This window comes from Octopus sinensis, linkage group LG14 (assembly GCF_006345805.1).
Source record: "Octopus sinensis linkage group LG14, ASM634580v1, whole genome shotgun sequence".
In the NCBI taxonomy this organism is placed as follows: Eukaryota; Metazoa; Mollusca; class Cephalopoda; order Octopoda; family Octopodidae; genus Octopus; species Octopus sinensis.
This window is the reverse complement of record NC_043010.1, coordinates 3,787,341-3,811,550: the sequence shown is the minus strand read 5'-3', so window position 1 is coordinate 3,811,550 and position 24,210 is coordinate 3,787,341. Positions and strand designations below refer to the sequence as shown.

The following is a 24,210-nucleotide window of genomic DNA, read 5'->3' as shown; positions in this document are numbered from 1 at the left end:
TATCAAATTGTCCTTCAGCAACTGGATGTATTTGGCACTATTCAAGTTACCATCAATTTTAACCAACTTTCTTGAACCAGCACTTTTTATGTATCTACAAAACATCAGACTCTTACCCACTAACTTCACTGATTTCATTGTGTAACATGGGTTGTTTTGTTTTCTAAGCAATGACCCACATTACACAACGAAAACAGTGAAGTTTGGGGGTAAGAGTCTGATGCTTTGGGGACACATAAAAAGTGATGGATCAAAAAAGTAATTTGAATAGTGTCAAATACATCAAGTTGCTGAAGGACAATTTGATACCAGACTTGGATGAAGGTGAGATCTTTCAGCATGACGGTGCTCCCTGCCACAAATCATGTGCAACACAACAGTGTCTGGCTGGTGAAGGAGTTACCGGATAAGATTGGCCAGCTCAGAGCTCTGACTTAAATATCATTGAGCAAATGTGGACAGAACTAAAGAGAAGAGTTTGTCCAAAGAATCCATGCAATCTTGAAGAGTTGTGGGAGCACAGGTACAGAGAATGGCATCTCAATACTTGTGAAGATGGTGAAGGATTTGTACTCATCTCTTCCCAGGCACGTTAAAGCAATCATTTAAACTAAGGGAAGCCACACGAAATATTAACAATGTACAGTAACTTCTTGAAATGAACATTATGGAATAAACTTTCATTTTAGACATTTTTCATGCTTTAAAACACTGCATCATGACTGGTTTATGTGAGGTGGCCGAAAACTTTTGCACAGCCATTTTTAGTGGTCTCTTACATCTTCCCTTCTCATTCTGAACCCTTATGACAAAATATAATAATTAGGTATGGAAATACCTCCAATAGGGCCGATGTTTCATGTGTAAAAAATGCAATGCAAAACATCCACTTATAAGTTGGCAGTTAGTAGAAATTTCTAATAGTTTAAAGTGGTCGAAGACTTTTTGCACAGTAGTATATATATATATATATATATATATATATATATATATAGTGTAAGATCAACAAAAAAGTACTCCATCTGATGAGAGATAAATATTTAATAAATACAGTATATATTTCTATGAGTTACAAATAATTTCATGCAAAGAAAAGCAACTCAGACAGCATTTTATGGCACATCTGATGCCTTCACGCAATCTTTGGGTTCTGCCCACATGACATAACAAGTTAAAACATATCCTATTGTCCTGTTTTAAGTTGTGATGCTATGTGGGCAGAGCCTCAGGATTGCATGAAGGCACCAGACATGTTATAAAATGCTTTTCATTGCATGAAACTATTAGTAGCTCATTAAAATATATGCTGTGAAGTTAGGATGGACAGATTTTAAAAGAAAGTTATAATAGTCAGTAAGTGAGAATAGCCACACCATCATTGATCAATTCATGTGGGTGCTCAGCTAGCTGACAACAACAGTTTTTTTTATTACATGCTCACCTTTGCAGAGCAGACAGGACTGTTGGTGTCAGTGTTTTGGCGTTCTGTAGGTTGTGACATTTCAGCATCAACAATTACCACGTGGAAATGTAAAACAATTTGATGATTTCAGATTACTTAACTGTTTCCATGACTTCTTACTTTAGACATAGCCAGATATAGCTTACTTTAGATATATATTTCTTTACTACCCACAAGGGGCTAAACACAGAGGAGACAAACAGGGACAGACAAACGGATTAAGTCGATTACATCGACCCCAGTGCGTAACTGGTACTTAATTTATCGACCCCGGAAGGATGAAAGGAAAAGTCGACCTCGGTGGAATTTGAACTCGGAACGTAACGGCAGACGAAATACGGCAATGCATTTCGCCCGGCGTGCTAACGTTTCTGCCAGCTCGCCGCCTTTAGATATAGCATGTGACAATTACAGTATGCCGGATAGGTAATAATCTCACTAGAGACAACAGGAAGTATATACTCTGCAATTCTGCATGGGCCACCAAAGCCTAGGGTGATATTTCCAAGTTATCACCAGTGGCAAGAAGTTCATTAATAAGTTCATTAATAAGCCATAGCTCTGGTGGTAACAAAAGGATAGTTCAGTTTCCCTATTGATGGATACTGGTATCTACTCATTCATCTAGAATTTATAATTGTTAACTTAACCTCTGTGGGAAACTGCATACACTCACACAGCTGCAGTGTCCTGCAAAAAAAGAAAGACAACTTTTCTCATCACCAGGGATATGACCTATTAATGAACTTTAAGCCATTGATTACTGATGAACTGGGAATACCACCCTAGGCCTTGCTGTCTCATGTACAACTCTAGCCTATAGTAAAGCTATACAATCATAGCACACCGTTATTAAAAGAAGTAACAATTCTCTATCCATCAGTTTGTCTCTCCATTTATCAAATCTCAACTTCTCTCACTCTCTCTCTCTCTCTCTCTCTCTCTCTCTCTTTCTCTCTTTCTCTCTCTCTCTCTTTTTCTCTCTCTCCCTCTCTCTCTCTTTTTCTCTCTCTCTCTCTCTCTCTCTATCTCTCTCTCTCTCTCTCTCTCCCTCTCTCTCTGAAATATATTGCACTATTTCAAAAATATTCACAGCTAATAACGTGTTTAATAGCAAATTTATTTTCTCTGATAAAAATGGTGAAAACAGTTAAAAATTATAGTTAACATTTCTTTTCATCTTTCTTATTCTTCCTTTCTCTGCTGCAGGCCTTAAAACTTACATCCAAGAACAAATGTATGCTCGAAGCAATAAGTCTTTGCCATATTCTATCAGCAGAGCTAAGGATTCTAAAACCACAAATATTATAAACTTAAAGTCAACACAAGTAGACAATAAAGCTAATCTTAACCAACCTCTTCCTTGGAATTTGCCAACAAGAAACAGTTTTACAGCATATAACAAACCTCTACCGAAAGTTCCATTTTCATAAATGTGCTACATTACAACTTCTGGAGAAATGTTTTGTGAATTCTTGTAATATTTCAAAATGAAGAATTTGCATACAATCAACTTTATTGAAAACTAATTTTAAAACCATAATGCTTCAAAAATATCAAGAAAGAGTTTGTTGATCAAACGAGAATAATGACACCCAGAATTTTCAATAAGATAAAACCACTTGGATGCCATAATACTGAATTTAATAAAACTCTAAAATCATAAATCCGAACATACTTATGTACAATTTCAATGAATCACAATACAAGAGAATTTGATAAAAACCAAACTTCTATATTTACCATAATTAAAGTGATGGATTTTTCACGTGATCAACACAAGTAAATACAAAGCAATGAATATAGTATTCTAAATCTATTTCCCCTAGAATATACATATATACATGCATACGCATACATATATGCACACAAACATAAACACACACAACACATATATAGTTCAATAACAAATCTTCAAAGACACTTATTGCAAAATAGTGAGACAATGAATATAAATTCTTTTGCTAAACAAACAATAAACTTGGATATACCTGAAAGTTCCTGTACTCAACCAACTGAAAGACAAAATATAGACAAAGTGAGAAAAATCTTAAATTCAAAGGTATGTGTCATTTTAACATTTCTTCTTTTCACACATATACACACATACAAACATAGCTATACACACATAATATGTGTATATGAACATATATCATATTTCACATAGACAGTCTTATATCTGTCTAAATTTGTATGCAAATTGGAACCATTATGTAAGGTTCATATCTATTATCTTTTAGTGAAGTGCTTGTCTTTAACCCTTTAGCGTTTAAACCGGCTATATCTGGCCCGAATATTCTACTCATTTTATGCTCAAACTGGCCAGAACCAGTATCTCACACCTACCCTGCAATGTCATTCTAAAAATAAACAATTACATCTTTCAAATCTTGAAGCTACAAGATAATACCAGATTAATTTTTTAAAATGTAAATGAATAAGGATTACTTATGACATTAATTTGAATGCTAAAGGGTTAATTCACAGCCTTAATAATAATAACAATAATAATAATGATATTGGTTTCAAATTTTGCCACAAGGGCAGCGATTTCAGAGGAGGGGACTAGTCAATTACATTGACCTCAGTGTTTCACTGGTACTTAATTTATTGACCCTGAAAGGTTGAAAGTCAACATCTGAACTCAGAACACAGCAATGGGTAAAGTACCACTAAGCATTTCGACCAGCATGCTAACAATTCTGCCAGCTCGCTGCCATAATAATAATAATAATAATAATAATAATAATAATAATAATAATAATAATAATAATAGTAATAATAATAATAATGATAATAATAATAATAATAATCCTTTCTACTATAGCCACAAGTTCCTGAAATTTGTGGGGAGGGAGTAAGTCAATTACATCGACCCCCAATACTAAACTGGTACTTAATTTATCAACCCGGAAAGGATGAAAGGCAAAGTCGACCTGGACAAAATTTGAACTCAGAACATAGCAGCAGATGAAATACTGCTAAGCATTTTGACTGGTGTGTTAACGATTCTGCCAGCTCCCTGTCATAATAATAATAATAATAATAATAATAATAATAATAACTATGATTTCAAATTTTGACACAAGGCCAAAATAATAATAATAATGATAATAATAATAATAATAATAATAATAATAATAATAATAATAATAATAATAATAATAATAATAATAACTATGATTTCAAATTTTGGCACATGGCCAAAATAATAATAATAATAATAATAATAATAATAATAATAATGATAATAATAATAATGATAATCCTTTCTACTACAGGTGCAAGGCCTGAAATTTTGGGGGAGGGTGTAAATTTGACCTTGGTGAATTTGAACTCAAAGAGCATTAGGGAAAAATACTGCAATGTATATCTTCCAATGTTCTAGTGATTCTCCCAACCCACTGACTACTACTACTACTACTACCACTGATGATGATGATGATGATTTCTAATAATAAAAATGATAACAACTATAATAATAAATATAAGTTGAATATTTATAACTGAAAGAGAGGGAAGTGAGAGAGACTGCATGTGTGTAGGTATGTTCATTGTTGTTTCACATCTCCCTTACTACTCTAATATTTCCAATTTAATACTAATCGTGATCATTTTCCTTTTCTTTGATGCATCACCTTCGCTTGCATTGAATTTACTCTTTGGAGTTATAGTTATGAGGGTGAACAAAAGAAAGCAAAAATCTAAAACCAAATAACACCAATAACATGTACAACACAGTGTTTACATGATCTGACTTAAACTGGCAATGGCACAGCAATTTCCTTCTTTGATTCAACAAATTGCTGAAAACTTGCAATATTTTGATGTGCTTTGCAAAGTAACCTTCTCATTAATTACTACCAACCATTTCAAGTAACTGAATTTTTTTTTTTTTAATATAACTGCCTTTATAGTAGAATGCAAAGTATATTGTGGCTGTTTGTAAGTCAGATATTTGAAACCAAGAGAATTCCTTTGGGTGTTTGTGTGTGTGTGTGTGTGTATATACATGCATCTTTTCCACTTGTTTCAGCCATTAGACTGTGGTCATGCTGGGGCACTCTCTTGAAGAATTTTTAGCTGAATGAATCAACTCAGTACTTTCTTTTTTTTAAGCCTGGCACTTATTCTATCAGCCTCTTTTGCTGAACCACTAAGTTATGAGGATGTAAACATACTAACTCCAGTTGTCAAGTGGAGGGGGAACAAACAAAGACACACACATATAACAGGTTTCTTTTCAGTTTCAATCTACCAAATCCGCTGATAAGGCTTTGGTCAGCCGGAAGCTATAGTAGAAGACACTTGGCAGGGTGCTACGCAGTGAGACTGAACTTGGGATACTGTGGTTCGGAAGTAAGCTTTTTACGAAACAGCCACAGAGTCCATTGGTTTGTAGTAGATGACACTTTCTATGTTTGTGTCATTCTTAATAATCAAAATGGCAAAGAAGGGTGGTAAACTGAATACATACATACATGCAAACACCCCCACGACCACAGACACACAGACGTATGCACGTACATACGTACATACATTCATACATACATACATACATACATACATACATACATACATACATACCTACATACATACACACATACATACATACATACATGCATACATACATACATACATACATACATACATGCATACATACATACATACATTACATACATTACATACATTACATACATACATGTATACATACATACATACATACATACATACATACATGCATACATACATACATACATACATACATACATTACATACATTACATACATTACATACATACATGTATACATACATACATACATACATACATACATACATACATACATACACACACATATAGTAAGTGAACAAGCAAAAGAAAGTAGCAATCAACACATTTGGTTGGAGTTACATGTATTTAATAATAGTCTGACTCAACTCCACATGGATTAAAACTTTCACGGGCATATAGGATGCATCTATTTCATTGATATTCAAAAACAGAGTGGAAGATGTTTCTAGGTGTTTAGGCCTCTATTGATCAACGCAGGTTACATGGCGTAAATGCTATCAAACTAACACTAGTTATTTTTTTAAAGTTTATTTCCACACGATAGTGGCAAGATGGTGGTGCCACTTTAACAGTGGGTTCTGGCATAGTATATCCAGTGATATCAGTTCCTTTGGTGTTGCAAATGGTGGTTTGCTACTACTAATGTCTTCAAACTCCACTGAATGACGACTGAGTTACAGATTCACACCGGACATCTTACCCCACCATATGCAGTACCCAAAACAAGGAATTGGAGTCACTGAATACGCTATGCCATAGCCCATCATGTCCGCATACATGGACTAAAACATAACTGGTGTTGCTTTGATAGCCTAAATACCACATGAGCTGAATTGAATGAGTGAGACCTGAACACCTTGAAGCCATCTTGAATTGCTTTCAAAGCTTCCACTCTGCTTCTGAAAGTCTGATGAGATGAATGAATGTCCTATGTGCCCAAGAAACTCTAAGGCATATGAAAGTCAAACTGTTTGTATATATATATACATATATATATATATATATATATATATATATATATATATATATATATATATATATATATATATATATATATATATGGTGTTACAGTAATAACCACAAACCTTGTTAAATACAGCTACCCAGGGTTTCCTGATCAAAACAAATTAATTTTGCAAGTTTTAAAACTGAAAACAAAGTTTGTGGTTTTCATTATAACATTATCTTTACTTCCTTAGCTGATTGAGTGCTTTTCTGCTTGTGGAAGCCTTACCACACACACACACACACACACACACCACACACACACACACACACACAAAACACATGCACGCGTGCACACACACACACACATAATCATCATTCTTATGTCCACTTTTTCACGCTCACATGTAGTGAAGCCCAAACCACTGTGGTTTTGAAACAGTCTTCTTAATCATACAGCTATGCTTGTATCTGAAGATGAGTGTGTGTGCATGTGTGTGTGTGTGTATGCTTGCGTCTGTGTGTGCATGTATGTATGTATTTTTAAATTTTTACTTCTATGCTACATTTTTATTCCACCTTATTCTAATTCATTTTATTTTTCTCCATCTTTAATGACAATGGCAAAATAGTCTCCTAAATAATACCCTTCAGGAGCAAACCAAGCATTTTATGTTGTAGAGAAGAACAAGCTGAATGTTATCTGTTGGAAGTGTTTAAAAATTATATTTGAATTACGTGTTTTATAAATTTTCACAGGTGTTGATTTGTGAATATTTGTCAGATTAACGTGTATGTAAGGAAATAAAAGAGGATGCAAAATATGTGTTGCAAGCTGTATCAGATGCTAGTAATGTTAGAACAGACATAAACCAAGAAAGAATTTGGGCATAATATTTTAAAAGTTAAAAAAAAGTACAAACAAAGAAATGTCATAAAGGAAGTTGGATATAGAATGATAAAAGGTTATTTTGCACCTGTTCAACAGAAACCAATACGAGAATATACTTGAAATGGCTTACAACAAAGATTTGTTTTAAAGGAAAGATGTTCAAGTGCATTTCTCTACAGATATAAGAATTAGCACTTAGAAAGAATGTTTTTTAATTACTTGGAAATTGACAAATAATACTAATAAATGAACAAAGGGAAATAATACTTTCATTATTCAATACTTATCTTCTTTAATACACACAGGTATTTTTTCCAGAACAACTGATCTTATTCAGAGAAGCATTTAAGTTCTTTAATGGTATTGCAGTTGTAAAAAATATGCAATACCTATAAACACATTCAATTACATGGAATCACTTCATTTCACCTTAACTTACTCTTTTCAATAGCTTTTTTTATTCTTTATGATCACCAAGAAATTTGAAGGTATGATTAAAAATATTTTAGATTAATGAATGAAAGTATACGGAAATGAAAGTTTTACAAAATAGGAGCATCCAATTATTAATGAAAACCACATTCACCATTTATGCTTCAATCTTGTGATTCATCTATTTTCCAATATTACAATTAAAATTTTCTCCAAGCCTTGTTACAGTTATGACTCATCTTTTCTCTTGATACATAATTTTGAAAACTAATGTATAGATTCAAATATATAGTTAATTAGTTAAATGTTCCAACACCTGTGATGAGTTTTGTCAATAAAATCCTTCAATTGTATCTAACTTATGATTTGATCTTCAAACATGGGATGTGTACTAGCTCAAATTCAGTTTGACACTATGTTTGTAAGATACTCAATGATAATGGAGATCTAACTGATCAAGTTATTGTGTGAATATAAACACTACAAATATATACTCCAAAGATGAGATCAATATTCTAATAAAGTATTATCTTACATAATTTAGCAATGTTTAGAAGTATATAGGGATAAAAATTTGTTATCAGGAAGTTAGTCCAAAACAGTAAAAACTATTTCAGCATTATTGCTTAAATAAAAGTATGTTTATCAATTTTCTATCTTTTTCCAATCATTTTTTTCTTACTGTAGTAATGAGTGTAATTTGATTTCAGTTTTCAAAAGAGTCCAACAATGTAACAATGAGTGTGTATCCCAAATCAGATACTGTGTTCTAAAAGATTTCTCTTTTATTCCTACCATTCTGGCTTCTGACTAAATTTTTATTTGAATGCATCCAACTTCTAAATTTGATATAAATGAACAAAAATTTGAATACCAAGAACAAGAAAAAAAAAATGCTTACTTGTTCTTATACAAACATTTAAATCAATAATTCATTGAATCGTGTTTGGAAGATGTAGAATTTAAGATTACTAAGTCAATGATGTGTTGTCATACTGGCTGAGGAATTCACAGTTTGAATGTTATCAATACTCTGCTGAGTTTATCACCAATAAACTTAGATTTCATTTATTTGTAAACAGATACTATGGTGAGCCTGGGCAACACTACATTTGATAGAACTGAGTTTAAATACTCAATGAGTATTGCAACGTTACATAAATATTAATATAAATATTTAAGAGAGTTCTCCACAAACAATGGACTTCCGAGAGACACTTCCTTTAACAGTTCTGTAAAGACACTTAAACACTAAATTTCTCATTCTTGTGTTTTTCATATAAACTTTAATGAATTGGATATTTTAAATGTCATTTTGAGAAAATGACAGCTTGATAACTTTCATGAAATTTTGTTTATATTTTAATTACCTATTGATAATCTTTCATTCAATATTATACTGTAGCATTACCAATATTAATTTATAAAAGATTTGATGGATTGCAGTTTCATAAATATTTTCCTGATCATTATACTATTTTTTAATTTAAAAAATTTAATAAAGAGGCAATATGATTTTGGTTCATTAGTATTTGTTTCCATTACACTTAGATACCATTCCCCCCTACCTCTCTCTCTATATATATACACACACACACACAAACACACAAATGTATATACATACACACATACACGTGTGAGTGTGTGTGTGTGTGTGTGTGGTGTGTGTGTGTGTGTGTGCATGCACAGTGGACAGGCAGAATTATTACATCCACATTAAAAATAAGTGGCAGTATTCAGTTATGGTACTTTAAATTCTGAGTTCAAATCCCAATGAGTTCAACTTTGCCTCTCAACCTTCTGGAAATGATAAAATAAAGTACCAATCAAGCACTAAGGATTTATATCCTTGTAATGTGTCTAGATATGACTAATTGAAGGTTTATTGATAACAAAATGCAAACCAAAAATTAACACACATATACAGCAAAGCTGTAGTAAACTAAGAACATTTACTGTTTGCTGGATTTCGCTTTGAGTATGTGGCAAAAATAATTTTAATCCACCTGTGACAATATCATCAGTAAAAACATCATTATCATGATCTTTGCAGCCCACTACATAAAAAAAAAGTGGCAATAACAAACACCACTAATAACAACTTCATCCAGAATATAAGACTATGAGGTATGTAGATGTGTATGTCTGTGTATGTGTATGTCTGTGTATGTAGATGTGTATGTCTGAAAGAAGCCTGTCGTATATATGTATATATATAAGTATGCGTGTGTGTGTTTGTTTGTGTGTCTGTGTTTGTCCCCCTAGCATTGCTTGACAACCGATGCAGGTGTGTTTACGTCCCCGTCACTTAGCGGTTCGGCAAAAGAGACCGATAGAATAAGTACTGGGCTTACAAAAAGAATAAGTCCCGGGGTCGAGTCGCTCGATTAAAGGCAGTGCTCCTGTATGGCCGCAGTCAAATGACTGAAACAAGTAAAAGAGTAAAAGAGAGAGTAAGAGTACTGCAACAGAAATAATTCCTTTTCATTCAAATGAACTGGAACAGTATGTAATGAAATATCTTTACCTCGGACCTAATATACTGCTCAATCTAGGAATTGAAATCATGACCTTACAATCATGACTCCAACTACTAGGCACGTGCCTTTATAAGTATAAATGTATACAAGTCTTTTTTAACATCAGTTTTCCATGATGACAGCAACTGACGAGCTAAAAGACTGCACCAAGCTCTACTGTCTGTTTTGGCATGGTTTTCTACAGCTGGATGCCCTTCCAAACACCAGCCACTTTGCAGAGTGTACTGGCTGCTTTTTACATGACACCAGCAGCAGCAGCAAGGTCGACCAATGTCCTGTGAGTGGATTTGGTAGACGGAAACTGAAAGAAGCCTGTCGTATATATATATATATATATATATGCGTGTGTGTGTTTGTGTGTCTGTGTTTGTCCCCCTAGCATTGCTTGACAACCGATGCTGGTGTGTTTATGTCCCCGTTACTTAGCGATAGAATAAGTACTGGGCTTACAAAAAGAATAAGTCCCGGGGTCGAGTCGCTCGATTAAAGGCGGTGCTCCAGCATGGCCACAGTCAAATGACTGAAACAAGTAAAAGAGTAAAAGAGTATATATATATATAAATGTATGTATGTATATGTATGTGTGCATATACATAATATGTATATGTCTGGGTGTATATAACACGTCCAACATAATGAGTAGGTTACATCAAAGAAGAAGGATAGGCTATGTTTGAAAAACTGCTCAGTGTTACTACTATTATTATTACTACTGCTGATGATGCTACTAATATTGCTGCTGATGGTCTTTCCATGTATTAGTTTTTAATCAAAATTTTGTTATTGAAATCATTGATATTTGGTATATAGCTAATGATATTTTGGGAAAATACAAACATATGTAAGTTTCTCGTTTGCCTTGCCCTAAAAACAGCAAGCCTCATATCTATTTTCAAAACAAATTCTTCATTATTGAAAATATGGTGAGTTGTTTTAACCCCTATCTAATTAGGTATAAATGCCAAATTTAAAACAACTGAAATTAGAACGAATTTTTTTTGGGGGGGGAACAGATTTCAAAGAAATACCCCAAGAAGAACATTTTGTAATGGCAACTCAAATTAATTTGGTAATTATTTACTTAAATGATAACAACAATGTTTGCTATTATAATTGTTGTTTTTATTGTTTGTGGTTTGAGAAATACATAGAGTGTTTCTTTCTTCAAAACATATAATCAATGTTTACAAATACATTGTGTGGATAACCTGCCAATTTTATAAACAAGTGGATGTTCATATAAGAACCAAAGAACCAAAGGAGTTAAAACTGGATTTACAGACATATACTCTTTTACTCTTTTACTTGTTCCAGTCATTTGACTGTGGCCATGCTGGAGCACCGCCTTTAGTCAAGCAAATCGACCCCGGGACTTATTCTTTGTAAGCCCAGTACTTATTCTATCGATCTCTTTTGCCGAACCGCTAAGTGACGGGGACGTAAACACACCAGCGTCGGTTGTCAAGCAATGCTAGGGGGACAAACACAGACAAACACACACATACACATACATATATATATACGACAGGCTTCTTTCAGTTTCCGTCTACCAAATCCACTCACAAGGCATTTGTCGGCCCAAGGCTATAGCAGAAGACACTTGCCCAAGATGCCACGCAGTCGGACTGAACCCGGAACCATATGGTTGGTTAGCAAGCTACTTACCACATGTCAGACAGTGTGATGTAATTGTTTCAGAAAATACACAGGCATGAAACCTTATTGTGAGTCAGAAAAGTAGTGAATAAAATTAAACGCTGCTCTCTGAAAAAACTCCAAGAGACTATTGAGCCTCTGTCCTTATCATTGCCTACTGCCTTCTCTTCTTAAGATGTACAGTCAAACTTACTGCGCAGTACAGAGGGTTATTTTTTATAGATTTTTCATATCACTCTCTATTTTAATCTGGGTTTATTACCTTCCTGTACAAAACTACAGAGGCATAGATTATGGTCAGCACCACAGCCGTGTTAATAGCACATATAGTTTTCTTACTATTAAGATGAGTTTTATATAATCTTTTTCACTCATTCAATTTTTATTGGCATTCAAAAAGCTTTCACACATAATTTTTCTTTCACCGATGCCTAACTACTTATAATAAGCAGAGCTTTCTTATTCTCATATTATCTCCTCTCTTTGGATTTCCAAATTATCTGCTTAACATGACAGTGTGCATTGTTGTATGATTACCTTATTGTATTTTTCCAATTCAAAGGACATCTTAATGACCTTACTAAATTGCTTGATAATACTAAAATGACTTCCAAGCAAGGGACCATTTGCAGTATATATTAGATCATTCATGAAGGCAAGACAGTGGATAAGCTTGGCCCTCCCCACCTCTCCCTGTGAAATATCCTAAATTGTTTCATTTTATAAGTCAACAGAAGGGAAACAAGCATAGAATGAAATAAAGACTAGATGCTCTGTTACCTGGGAATATCTTGATAGATATTCCTAATAAGGTTTCAGTTTACAGTTAGTGTTAGTTACTATAGAAACTGCTTGCCACTTCTTTTAATGAAATTTGCCAAAGTGTCATCAAACTGATGTGCTTCAAGTATGTTGATAGGCTAGTGAAGTAATATCCAAATCAAGGGCTTGCTAGTAATTGATCCAGGCACATGACATTATTTTTGTGTACTTTCACACCAACCACTAGCATCTTGTTAGCAAGAAGTGAATCAATTGCTTTGCAGAAATTGGACATAAATCCTTCCTACTCTACAATAATTTTTTTTAGTTTGGTTTTTGTAAAGGTATTTTCTTGAGATACCAAGCCTTCATCAACTTTTTCAAGCTTCGCTTAAGATGCAGTTGAAGGTACTGACCTCACCAAAAATTTGTTGCAAGATGTGTGAGAGTGAAGAGCATGACCCAAGTGAGTGAGCCTGCTTTCAGTATGTGACTGTTGGCTATAGAGACATCTAGGAAAGGTCACTTGCACCTGGTGCTCAGGGTAATCCTGCCCTGCCAAATAAAATGTGGATGGTAGGGCAATTCTCATAATAGACTTAGTTGATAGTTGAATTTATCCTACATTTGGCAACAATTGTTCAGCATAACTCCACAAGTCATAATAAAAATAATTTTTTGCCACAAGAGCTCAAAGACACTGGTGGCAGTACCAAAACTGGCGTTTTAAGTAGTAGGGATCTATATGAAAATAAATAAAACTGAATTAAAAACAACAACAGATGATTATAAAAATATTATCATGAGAAAGGTATCTAATATGGAGTAGGAGACAACTACCTAAGATCAATTAAGGAACCTCACAAGTCTAGGAGAGACTGTGTCTGCGTATTTACTGCAGAGATGCTTTTCCTTTCCATTCACTTTTGAGCTTAGCACCTTCCCACTCTCTTGAGATATTCTTTTCTCATTTCCTCTTTCATTTCTTGACAGAGAATTCTGCCTCCAATACACCTAGTTACTTGTAACTATCACCATTATTCATTGCTCTGCTTGATGTCTCATCTGGGAATTTAATCCTTTCTGATGTAGATATCTTTTCTCTCCTTATTACTTGCGCTACACACTGATCTATTCCAAACTTCATACCAATGTCATCACTCACAACTCTAACAGTCTAAACCACATCAGGCAAAATGCTTAGCAGTATTTTGCCCATCGCTATGTTCCAAGTTCAAATTCTGGCAAAGTCAACTTTGCTTTTCATCCTTTCGGGGGTCGATAAATTAAGTAACGGTTGAGTACTGGGATTGATGTGATCGACTGTGCCCCTCCCCACAAAATGCAGGCCATGTGCCTATAGTAGAAAGGATTATTATCATTATTACTATTATTATTATTATCATTATTATTATTATTATTATTATTATTATTATTATTATTATTATGGCAGCAAGCTGGCAGAATCGTTAGCACGCCAGGTAAAATGCCTAGCAGCATTTCCTCCATCTTCACGTTTTGAGTTCAAATTCCACTGGAATCGATTTTGCCTTTCATTCTTTTGAGGTCAATAAATTAAGTACCAGTAAAACACTGGGGTCACTGTAATCAACTACTCCCTTCCCTCAGAATTTCAGGCCTTGTACCTTTAGAAGAAAGGATTATTATTATTTTACTATTATTTTAACTCAGATTTTAATTCCTGGAATCTTGCATGAGCAGTGGGTTTGCTACCTGCAGCCTACAGTATCATGCCATTTGTTCTCTTCAACTATCTAATTCTGATGATTCTGGCTGGGCATGCTATTCCTACTTTCTTTATAATCCCTCGCGATACCCTTTGATACTGTCCCCAAAGACACAACAATTATTATTATTATTATTATTGTGTGACAGAGCAGTGCATGCCATCAAAGTGACACTGGGGTACAAATATACGAAACCCAATATACCCATCATGACTACCCATCTGATAAGGGTACACCAGACACATGCCTCACAACCACATGTGTGTGACATGGTGATCTCATATCAAAATAAACAGTGCATGACCTTGCAGGTGGGGCCCAGTTAAAAGTCCCCCCCCCCCGGATAAAGTTTGTTTTAAGGATGATAAACAAAACACCTATGTTTCCAGAGGTGAATTATTCAAACCCCAAAGAATTCCTCTCAACACATGGCTATGATGCTCCCCAACTACTTCTGCTCATGATCAGAGATGCACATATCGTCAGCCACTAAAGGACATGGTCAACTGGTTAAGGTCAAACAACTTAACTTAACTTAACTGGCCAGCAAATTGGTGGTATTAAGTAGAATATTTGCTGTAGCCCATCTTTTATACCAAGACAAAACAATGTACATGATAACACTTCCAATCAGTTAAGATATTACTACTAGCTGACCCCGTGCCATAAAAAATGACAGCTAATAGTAGTATTTTATATATATAAAAGGGTACAAATAGGTGAGAAAAAAATCAAACTGCTTCAACTCTGTGTGTGTGTGTGTGTGCACATGCGCGTATGTGTGCATAAGTATACACTTATATGTATGAGCAGCAAACGCGGTTTTCTATACTTTGCCCAGCCCGCTTCCTTCCTTCCTTTTTAAGTGTATCTGTTCATATATATATATATATATGTATGTATGTATGTATGTATGTATGTATGTATGTATGTATGTATGTGTAAATGTGCAAGTGTCTGTAATTCTATTTTCTATGTATCTTTCTAAATAAACATACACAAACACATATACACTCACTCAAATGTATTTTATATATATTTTATACAAACACACACATTCACACACACACACAGACACACAAACATTCACATTCCTCCCTTTTACATGCACACACATACACTCACACAGAGTTGAAGTGTTGTTTGATTTTTGTTTCATCATTGACTTTTCACCATTCCACTTCCATCAGTGGATCACCCCTTCCTTTCTCATTCATATGTTGTGACGGAGAAATACACAAGAGTATTATTATAGATTATTATAGTAGGAGATACACAATGCTCTCTTTGCCACTTCCTCTCTCTTATTACTATTACTTTCTCTCACTCCCTCTCAGTCATGACTATATAAATAGACAAACTCCTTCACTTTTATAAAAAGATTAAGAAAAGTATGGAAGACTACATACAAAAAACTATGTCCATTTACGTTCATTTATGCAGGAGCTCTGGGCAAAAGGTTGTTGTGCATGACCATCCTTGGGACATAAGTAATGTGTGTGTAAAGTTTGGTGAAAATCGGTTGAGAATTGTGGAAATGTATGTGTTAGTCATTATACACACACACATACTGTGATTTATATATACTAGATTAAGATGGTGAGCTGGCAGAATTGGTAGCATGCCAGGTAAAATGCTTAATGGCATTTTGTCTGTTTTTACATTCCAAGTTCAATATCCACTGAGGCAGCCTTTGCCTTTCAACCTTTCAGGGTCAATAGATTAAGTACCAGTCAAGCACTGGGATCGATGTAATCGACTTACCCCCTCCCACAAAATTTCTGGCCTTGTACCTTTAGTTGAGAAGATTATTTTAATTAGTATTGAGGTGGCATGCTGGACAAAATGGCATTAAAGGCATTTCATGTCTTTACACAAAGCTCAAATTTTGGCAAAGTCAGTGTTGTCTTTCATTATTTCGGGGTCAATAAATTAAGTACCAGTCAAGTATTGGGGTCTATGTAATTGACTGGCCACCTCCCCCAGAATTTCAGACTTTGTGCTTATAACAGAAAGCATCATCATTATTATTATTATTATTATTATTTTCTATTTATCACAGGTTTTCTTGGAGCTCCTTGAGCCTTGCATGCATAACAGGCTTACTACCTGCAGCCCATGGTACCATGCTATTCATTCTGCTCAGCTACTTAATACTTACCTGATTATTCTGGCCATGCCAAGGAGGCAAAACTTTTGTAACAGTTCCACTGGGCACTCTATTCCCATTTCCTTTATATTCCTCTTGATGCCTTCTGGTACTATTACCAAGGACCCAACAATAATCGACACTATCTTCACCTTCTTCATTTTCTACAACCAGGCTATTTCATATTCAAGAGGGTTGTATTTATCTATCTTTTCACCTCCCTTTTTGACTATTCATAAGTCAAAGGGGCATGCAACATCAACTATATAGCATATGTGGTGCACTTTGTCCATTACCACTAGGTCTGGTCTGTTATGCTCTAACACCTGATCTGTTCGGATTAGGAAATCCCCGAGGATTTTGCTATTATTAAGACAGTGAGCTGGCAAAATCATTAGCAAGCCAGACAAAATACTTTGTGGTATTTCATCTGCTTCTATGTCCTGAGTTCAAGTTCCACCGAGAGTGACTTTGCTTTTCATCTTTAAGGAGTTGATTAAATGGATACCAGTTACACACTGGGGTTGATGTAATTGACTTAAATCCCTTCACCAAGCTGCTCTTGTGACAAAAATTTGAAATCCTCATTATTATTATTATTATCATTATTATTATTATTATTATTATTATTATTATTATTATTATTATTATTATTATTATTATTATTATTATCTTGTCCTCTACTCTAATGAAGCTATTTCTTAACTTTAAGGTAGAGTAGATTCATGGTTATAAGTTTTTCTTCTTCATACTATTGTTATTACTAATATAGTTCATGTATTTATTATATTATTCATATCTTTACAACAATAATTATATATGTGTGTGTGTGTGTGTGTATATATATATATATATATATATATAAATAATTATGTGTGTGCATGAGTGTGCATATATATATATATATATATATACGTGTGTGTATATATATATATATATATAAATAATTATGTGTGTGCGTGAGTGTGCATATATATATGTGTGTGTGTGTGTGTGTATATATATTTGAATATTTCTATGGCCTTGTATTGTTCTCAGTTACATTGTATTGTTCTGAAATGAATTGAATTGTCTCTGTTGTCTCTGTTGCTATTGAAACAAATAAAAGACATTATTGTTTATTATTTTCTTTCTTGTATGCCACACTGGATTTTGTATATAAATCTTGTGCGTTGGAAAAGCAACCATGCAGGAGTTCTCCCCCATCCTTGCTATTTGAAAGTCAATGTCGTCACTGTCAGTGGTAGTGTGTGTGCGCGTGCGTGCATGCATGTGTGAGTAATATGCAGGTATCATTCTGGTGCACAATAACCACTGATTGTGTAGAACTGTTCGTTATTCTTGCCGTTGCTTTCTTTGCTTATTTTTCATCCTTTAGAGATGATTTTTTTTTTTTAATATAAATACTTCCTAAAAGTACAAATTTTTTCTAATTCTTAAGTTATGTGATGTTAGATAGCTATCTACTTTCTTTTTTATATTTACATATCATTCATCATTACTCAGTACATTCCTGTGTCTATGAGATCTAGAGCAGTATCCATGTCACACAATCTTGCTATGTCTCAGTTATTATATTTTGAAAACTTTTCTATTTCTTCTAAAGATACATTTCTCTAAAGTACATGATATATCAATTATTCTACTCAACTTCTTCCTTTATCTTTTATTACCATATTTGGTTGACTATCCAGTATTTTTCTGTATGGCCAAGCAAACTTTCATATAACCAAATCATTTTTATTCTCATTTTTTTAGTTGTTTGAATTTAACAACAACTGAGGATTTCTCAACAGTAGTGACTTGCTGGCTTCCAACAGAAGTACTCTGTTATTAGTATGATAATATTGTAATAATATTTTCTAACTTAGGCTTACATTACTTTGGTGGTATCTTCAGTCAACTCTACCTCTCTACCTACTGACAGGTCTTCTATCACCCATAGAAAGATGGAAGTTGACCTTAACAACATGTTACTGAGAATGTGAAGGGACGTAACCAAATTCCAAAATGCGTTGTATTTGGAACTCGCTTCTCCCATATCCAAGCAGATAATTATGTAAAGAAAACCCTGAGACATTAATAAAGAAGCGAAAAGAATTATATAAATCAACAGTGATGCAAGCGGAGACCAATATATTGCTTAAGAGAGATGTGGGCTCTGAATGCAGAGGACATGCCAAGACTTGAGAATGCTCTGCTGGATGTGCAATGTCTGTGTACATGTGTGACAGAGTGCTAGTGTACTGAGAGAAAAAGTTAGACATAAGAGGAATTAGGAGCAGCATGCAAGGGAGAAGACTGCACTGGTTTGGTCATGTGATGCATTAGGATGAGGATAGTTGCATAAACAAGAGCTGATCACTTGAAGTGGGTGGAAGTTGTAGAAGAGGGAGACCCGGGAAGACACAAGATGAAGTATTGAAGGCTAATCTCAAAAAGCTGAGTCTTACAAATGAATTTACAAAGGAGCACGAAATATGGTACATTGCTGTACTCAAGAAGGCCCTCCCACTCATGTAAAAAGTACTGGTGATGGTGCCACACAAAAAGCACGGGTGCTGGTTCCATGTAAAAAAGACTGATGCTGGTTCCACATAAAAAGCACTGGTGCTAGTGCCATGTAAAAAGCACGCAGTACACTCTGTAGGTACCATGTTAAAAGCACCTGTAATGGTACTACATAAAAAGTACTCAGTGCACTTGTGGAGTGATTGGTGTTAGGAAGGGCATCCAGCCATAGAGACCAAGCCAAAACAGATAATGGAATCTGGTGCCTTGCCAGCTCCTGTCAAATTGTCCAACTCATGCCAGCATGAAAAACAGGCATATGATGATGACGATGAGTAGTCAGATGTTTGGTTAAAGCAATCATGTAGGTAAGCACAAAATATTGCGGCAAAAATAGTCACAGCCAGCATGGCTTTGCAAAAAAACATCAACACCATATGAATTCCTACATTGCTTGAAGCAGCCATTATTCTAAAAATAGTTTCTGCTTGCTGTCGTCTGATCGAATGAGAAAGAAAAACCATTTTCCTTTCCAGCAATCATCTTCACTGTATAAACAAGTATAAAAAGTAATGGAACAATGTCACACATCTTGTGGGTAATGGTGTAGCTGACAACAGTACTAAACTGGTAACTTTTTTTTTATCAACCCAAGTGCAATGAAAGATATAGTCCACTTTGGTGAAGTTTGAACCCAGAAATGAAATGGATTATAACTAAATATTTTTAAAAATTTAGTTTGCTGCACCTGTTGCTTTTCCACTCCACTGCCTTAACAATAATAACAACAATAAAAGATTTTAATATAAGTATGAGGCAACAGATATTGGGGCCTCATACGTGAGGCCCTAATATCTGATGATGATAAGGCCCCAATATCTGATGAAGAGATGATTAGATTGACAGAAATACTAGAATTATACTTAGTGTATCTACTCTGGGAGGATGAAAGGCAAAACTGACATCAGTGGTTGGTGAACTCAGAATTTAAAAGGATGAAGGTATTTTATGTGCCACTCAACCAATCTTCTAATCTAATGCAGCAATAATGATAATATGCTCTCTGATTTAGGTGAGAAATATTCAATAAAATTAACTTGACAAGTACTTATTTTATTGATCTCATAAGGTTGAAAAGCTGAATCAACCTTGGCAACATTTAAACTTAGAATATAAAGACATAACTTTGTATCAAAAGGAGTTTTGTCCAGCATTCAGTTGATGATGTTATCCAACACCTTCAATGATAATTTCTTCATTCTATTTGCCACCAGTGTACATTCATACCACAACGTATTACAATGGGATTACTAGATATATATAGATAAATGCAATTTATATGAAAGTGAGAGGCTGAGAGAAAAGCATTACACAATATACACATAAACAGTACACATAAACAAAAATATATATGAAAAAAATATTAACAAATAAGGGTAACCTCGTGAGATGCTGCCACTTAGGTTGGTTCAGGACACTCTTTTATATCAACTACCTTTTCTCCCAGTATTTAATTGCAGTACTCCTGAAATCATTCTTAGTGTTCAGCCAGGCTCAAGTCCTGTCTTGACCTTGAGCACACTACTAATTTGTTTCTTACAAGCTGTCTATCTTTTAAGTGTTCAACAAAATATGACCCTATCTTCCCAATCAGCTCATCACTCTCCAAATCTCACTTCAGTTTGTTCAGATAATCCAGCATCCCTTTATTGGTTATTCAAAGAACTAAGAATCTCATGACTTACAAAGAAGCAGATCTTGTTTGTCTCCCACTTGGGCTCATTCTTCTTGTTCTGTGACTTCTTTCATTTTTTTTTTAGACATCCCTAACAGTTTTCCATTCCTCTTTAGCCTCCATTTGTTCCCAATCATTGCAAGTCACTGGAGTGGAACTACTGGGAAGAGACCTATTATCTTCTAAGTCATTGGCACCTTAGCCTTAAGGACTGATAATTCTTGAAACAATAGTTTCTAGTACCTGTTGTTGTTGTTGCTTTTCCTATTGTCAGCTTCTTCCCTCCTTTTGTCTCTTTATTTTTTTTACTGTTTCTGTGGGTTAAAAAAGCCCTCATATGGCTCATAGTAACACATGTGTGAAAAACGTGCTTTCTACGCTGCATGGCCAGTCTAACTGTTTTTCTTTCTACAATGAAGTACAACTCTAGAGTAGAATTGTGTTTCACAGGGGTTATTAAGACCTAATTTTCCTTGCAAACCCCATGTGACTACATTTTATTTCATGTTGCCTCCTTACTTACTGCCTGGCTGTATTGTGTTAAAAAATTAAATGATCCAGGCATCGATGTCACAACTAATGTCTTTGGTCATGGTTTTTGTTTTCTGTTATTCTATTTCTTACAGCAGAAGCTTGTCAGCAAGTGTGTGATCAATCAACTCTAATTGTCATCATGCCAACTCTTGGTCTTAAAATCCAGGCACTTACTTCCATATACTCCATCTCAGTTGATGAAACACACATTGTGCCACATATGGTTCAGGGTTTCTATCAACTGTTTCAACTGTTCTTTTGTAAGCTTAAGAAAACACCCTGTATTGTGGACAAGACATAAGTAAGATACTGTCCTCCTTGTCTGTTCCTGAAAGTATTTTGGGGGCAAAAAAGACAGTACCTTCCATCTTCTTTTATTTTCTGGGAGCTAACCAGAAAATAATGTTTTCATCATTTGTATGGTGTTAGGAAGAGCATGGCGTTAGGAAGGGCATCCAGCTGTAGAAACTCTGCCAGATCAGATTGGAGCCTGGTGCAGCCATCTGGTTCGCCAGACCTCAGTCAAAATCGTCCAACCCATGCTAGCATGGAAAGCGGATGTTAAACGATGATGATGATGATGATGATGATGATGTCTGCCTCACAGCAAATGAGTTTGTGTTTATTCATTCATATTCATTTGAATGTGTGTGTGTAAGTATTTTAAAGTGTTAATGTCTGTGATTGTCACTGTGTCTACTTGCTTAACTGACATCATAGTTTGTCGTTCATGTTTCAAATTTTGTGCTATTGTTTTCAAAACTTTTATCAAAACTTTTGGAGACATCTGGTGCCATGCTCAAGCTAGCATCTTTTACTACTACTTAGCAAAAAGAAGTCATCTAGGAAACGTGTAAACCAAGAAATATTTCAAAAACATAATATATGTCTAAAAGACAGCTGTTTCTTTTAACCCAGCTGATAGGGTACATGAGCAAAAGTTACAAAACTCCCTTGCTTACAAACTGAAAGAAAATATCTTATCACCAAATAAATTATAAAACTTTTGATGGAGCTTTCTCCTAGATACACGGTCGACTATTTTGATAGGGGGGGGGTGATTAATCAATTATATACCTGTAGTTCATAGATATATGAATTTTTTACCCTAAAAATATGAAAAGCAAAGTCAACAATTGAACTCGAAATGTAAAGAGTTGGAAGAAATACTGCAAAATATTTTGTTTGTTACTCTTTCAATTCTACCAATCTATTAGCATTATTCTAATAACAATTATAATAATAATACTTTCTACTATAGGCACAAGGCCTGGATTTTTCTGGGGATGGGGCAGTCAATCACACTGATCCCAGTACTTGACTGGAACTTAATTCATCGACCTCGAAAGGATGAAAAGTAAAGTCAACCTCGGCAGAATTTGAACTCAGAACATTGCAGCAGACAAAATACTGTTAAGCATTTCACCCAGCGTGCTAAAGATTCTGCTAGCTCACCACCTTAATAATAATAATAATAATAATAATAATAATAATGATCCTTTCTACTACAGGCACCACCTTAATACTAATAATAATAATAATAATAATAATAATAATAATAAAAATAATAATAATCCTTTCAACTACAGGCACAAGGCCTGAAATTTTGTGGGGAGGGGGAAAGTCAGTTACATCAATTCCAATACTTGACTGGTACTTAATTTATCGATCTCAAAAGGATGAAAGGCAAAGTCGACCTCGGAGGAATTTGAACTCAGAACATAAAGATGGACAAAATACCGATGAGCATTTTACCCAGCATGCTAATGATTCTGCCTAAAAATCGATTATTTTTATTGTGGCTTTTATTGTTGTTGTTGCTTTTGTTATACAAAAGCTTATAAAATATCAACAAATGAAGTTTCTTGCTATGTATCACAGAATCACCAGCCCTAATTGATATTTTAGCCATTTAAATACTGTACATCTCTGGTTACTGGTAGGTACTACATTGAGATGCCCCCTGAAGTACCTTTTCCGATATTTCTTGCCAACTTCTGTACTATCCAACAGACACTACAAATATGTCTCCTCTTTCAACAAAATCCAAAACCCCAACTCACCTCTCAGTAGTTAGTCCTATACAGTCTTTACTGTCCACAGCTCTGCCCACACCATTATATTCTTCTACCAACTCAACATATTTTCCCACCATTATGCCCCTCACTTCTCTCAGCCATATATCCTTTAGGATTGCTGACTCTTTGATGACCATATAACATGCCACCCTTTACACAAAAACTTAAGTTGAATCATTTCTACGGCTGACTT

At 34.6% G+C, this 24,210-nt stretch overlaps 1 protein-coding gene across 6 annotated transcripts in view; it reads left to right on the top strand.

Moving 5' to 3' along the window:
- LOC115219538 (protocadherin gamma-B6-like) overlaps positions 1-24,210 on the top strand; it is a 124,803-nt gene that overhangs the window by 47,689 nt on the left and 52,904 nt on the right. For 4 of the 6 annotated variants that reach the window (XR_005001981.1, XR_005001979.1, XR_005001980.1 and 1 more), the window contains one exon: positions 2,672-3,524. The gene's annotated coding sequence lies outside the window, so the exon portion shown is untranslated. Of the gene's footprint in view, positions 1-2,671; positions 3,525-24,210 lie in introns of those variants that run through there. The other 2 variants (XM_029789732.2, XM_029789734.2) reach the window with 1 other exon arrangement.